Below are 3,794 nucleotides of genomic sequence, written 5' to 3'. Positions count from 1 at the left end.
TTTATTATTATTTTATCCTACCATCAGACAGGGCCAGAACTTAATGTCATCAGAGCCAATGGTGTATTTTTTTTTTTTTTTTTTACATAGGAGAAAACCTTATACGTTTTATGGGTATTATTTTACAAGTGGACAATACGCAGTTTTTGAATTTTAACACCATTAACGTATAGTACATTCCATAAGGATCAAACCTAACCCCCGTAATCCCATTCGGAAATTGATAGTTTCAGAGATAATTAATTTAATGTAGAATTAAAAAGGTCTGATGAAGGTCTGATGAAGGTCTGCGTTATCATGGAAAGAGGAAGCGTACCAAGAAGACTCTACCAGACGACTTTGTTAGCAGTCAGGATTTGCTTGGTAAATAATGTTAAATTTTGCATTATTGCAGTTAGGAAGTCATTTATAGCTGTACAATGAAATTACCCTATGTATATATGTATTTATCTTTGATTATATATTCTAGAGTCATAAGTCTCAAGTTAGAGTTGCAACACAATTTTTTTCAGAAGATGGTGTCGTCAGAGTCAGTACTTCCCTACACTCACTCTACACCCTTTAGGATGTTAGATAGTTTTTTTCAATATGTTTCATGATGAATCCCTCTGGTCTAGAAAGTTTGTTTACCACAGAGTTAAGTGTATTTTTTAACATTGGGATCAATATAATAGGGATATATGTAATATTATTACATTAATTGAATTTTACTTATTTCTAGTATTTTTTTCACAGGTGTTGAGCGTGGGCAGCAAGACTCGCCACCTACGGTGACCACAAACTCTCCGGAAGAAGTGGCTCTTGTTCCTTCCAAGAAGCTACATCTGCTTCCAACACCGCCACCTAAGGTGCCACTGAAACCTGACAGAAGTCCAGGAACAGTGGAGTCTGGTGCAGCCAAAGCTACATCATCTAGATTATCCTCATATTCGTAAGTTATTATTGTTATTATTATTATTTTGTGCTAGGCCATTTTTTTAAGGAAATACTATCCACTTTGGTTAAAAAAAAAACACAGGTTATAGGTTACACTTATGAGAATGAGTTGATAAAGAAAAGATTTTAACCATATGACTATGAGAAATATGTAGAAGAAATTCTTCAATGACAGACAGAATATAACAAAAGTTAGTCTTAGCATTTAGAGTTAATAATAAAAAACTTTGATGCCTTAATTGTCTTTTTCTGGGAAGTACCCACATGACCAGAAATGTACTGTACATTCTGTTGTGGAATTAGTCACCCATCATGGACTGACGAAGTAATTCTCTCTCACAAATTGAAAGTGTAGAAAATTTATATCTGCTCTAATTGAATAAATGACAGTACAAGCATATCATTTTCTAAAGAATTTTTGCTTTTACAGGAACCAGTGGATACAAAGTAGGAGCCCTGGACCATGTGACAACTCTCTAGACAAAGATGGCCACCTTCAAAACAATCCTGATAAACCTAATACCTATTCCGTGGAAACAGTTCATCAAAAGAGGGAGGAGGGACATGAAAAATGTAAGAGGAGCTCTACACAATACCAGCAAAGCTCTAGTTTTGACAATGATTGGGAGGAACGCCATGACATGAAGATGGTGAAGATGAGTACCAAGAAACATAGACGCTCCTCTTCCGACACTAGTGATTCAGAGGACTGCCATGCCTCAAGAAAAAAGACAAGCTCCATGAAACATCGACGCTCCGCTTCTGAAAGCAATGATTCCAAGGACCGCCATGCCTCAAAGAAGACAAGCACCAAGAAACATAAACGCTTTGCTTCTGACAGCAGTGATTCAGAGGAGCATCGTGCCACACAGAAGACAAGCACCAAGAAACATAAAAACTTTGCTTCTGTCAGCAGTGATTCAGAGAATCACCATGCCACCAAGAAGACAAGCACCAAGAAACATAAATGCTTCGCTTCTGGCAGCAGTGATTCAGAGAACCACCATGTCACAAAGAAAACAAGCACCAAGAAACATAAACGCTTCGCTTCTGACAGCAATTATTCAAAGAACCACCATGCCACAAAGAAGACAAGCACCAAGAAACATGAGCGCTTCGCTTCTGATAGCAGTGATCCAGAGGGCTGCCATGCTTCTAAGAGGACAAGCACTGAGAAACATCAGCGCTTCGCTTCCAACAGCATTGATTCAGAAGACAAGCACCAAAACAAGACAAACACCAAGAAATGTTGATGGTTAAAGGGGGAAGATAAATATGCCAGTTCTGTGAGGTCAAGGATGGACGATATGCATGAAGAAGTGTTAGAGGAAATTTGGAAACTAAATAGTAAGTTGTGAGTTCATATTTGTCACATTACCTTATTTATTCCGCTTGCTTCTTATTTTCTGTGTACTGTATATCCTAAATACATTCAGTACCTATTAGCCACTTAGCTAGTATAAATTTAGGAGTACTGTAATTATCAAAATACTTGATTATGCTAACATAGATATGAGGGTGACAATGTAATCATAGTACTGTAATATCATTAGCATGAATATTCTTGAATGCCAAAATGTAACAACATTACTGTACAGTACTATCACCTCTTGTTTAAATGGCTAGTATGATAGGAGTATATCCTTGTGCTCTTAAATGATCATTTTAAAAGTAGCGTAATTTTTTCCACATGAACAACACTGGTCTTCAGTATCATAAACAATTGCCCTGAAATAAACTATGTATTAATTCCTAGTAGATCTCTCTGGACTCATTGTGTATTCCAAATGTAGTTGATTAAAGTCCTAACATGACACACTATAACATTGGATCCAACCGTGTTTCATCATTAGGCTCAAGTTTTTCACCCGGGTGATTCTTATTAAGCTTCAGGTTAGTGAACCCCTCCATCATGAACTGGCCTGTGCTCGGTGGCCCGTCATTTCTTCAACCTTGGCTTCGACCTTCCACTCGAGGGTAAAGAAACTTTGGATCGTGATAGTATGTATTCCCTGTCCCATATTTTATCATACGTGAATGTGTGTAATTTATATATACATTTTTCCACAGAACTACTTAAGAGGGCACTAGAACTTCTGGTTGAACAAAGGAGACATGGGGACAATGACAGCTCGTATAAAGCACCCACTCTGTCTATCAAGAAAAACACCTCACTGGAAGAAGTGCAAACTCTCGAAGAAGAGTTGCAAGATAACAACAACTTCAATTCATCATATAAAGAATGTCTTCGTGTAGGTGGTTGCAATAAGAGAGACATGATATCAGCTTTGCTTTGTAGGTTCATGACAAAATATGTCATGTGTAAATATAATATGCTAGGACAGAGGGGCAAGTTGGCTTTTAGCAAGTTGAAACTATACAGTGTTATTCAGGAAAGTGTACTTCAAAAATTTCCGGATTGAACAGTCAGAGAAATACAAATAATTGTTGCAACTAAACTACGTAACGCTCCCAAATTAAAAGATGATGAATCATGACTCCATTTGAGGAAAGTGCCCCATTTAATTCCTTTATCACCATGGTATAATCTTTATTTTATTTTTGCCCATGTGGTAGGTTGCCTCCTATCATCCACTCAACAGTATACAGGTGTGTGTGCTTAATATCAAATGGACGCCATTTTCGTTAACTCTGTATACAGTTTTTCTTTGTCATTTATATGTATATATGGGACTTAAATTTTGGGGGGTGGGTACATAGAAATATTCATTGTAAATTAAATGTTTGGAACTGATTAAAAATGTTGGGGGAATGATTCTATTAGTGAGGGTCTAGGCATCCTCAACCACCCTAGTGTATGGGTTCTTTACTTTTCACTTTTTTTTTTGTTTTTGTTT

General features: G+C 37.0%; 1 long non-coding RNA gene across 1 annotated transcript; it reads left to right on the top strand.

Moving 5' to 3' along the window:
* Positions 1–282: 282 nt before the first annotated feature.
* Positions 283–3,149, top strand: LOC145391623 (uncharacterized). Its single transcript, XR_013895886.1, has 3 exons — positions 283–363; positions 736–931; positions 3,007–3,149. It is a non-coding gene; the product is annotated as an uncharacterized LOC145391623 (long non-coding RNA).
* Positions 3,150–3,794: the final 645 nt, after the last annotated feature.

Source organism: Coenobita brevimanus, chromosome 19, assembly GCF_032717465.1.
Source record: "Coenobita brevimanus isolate Jiangsu-jjx chromosome 19, ASM3271746v2, whole genome shotgun sequence".
NCBI classification, from domain to species: domain Eukaryota; kingdom Metazoa; phylum Arthropoda; class Malacostraca; order Decapoda; family Coenobitidae; genus Coenobita; species Coenobita brevimanus.
Note: the sequence above shows the minus strand (reverse complement) of the source record. Positions and strands in the feature narration are given on the sequence as shown.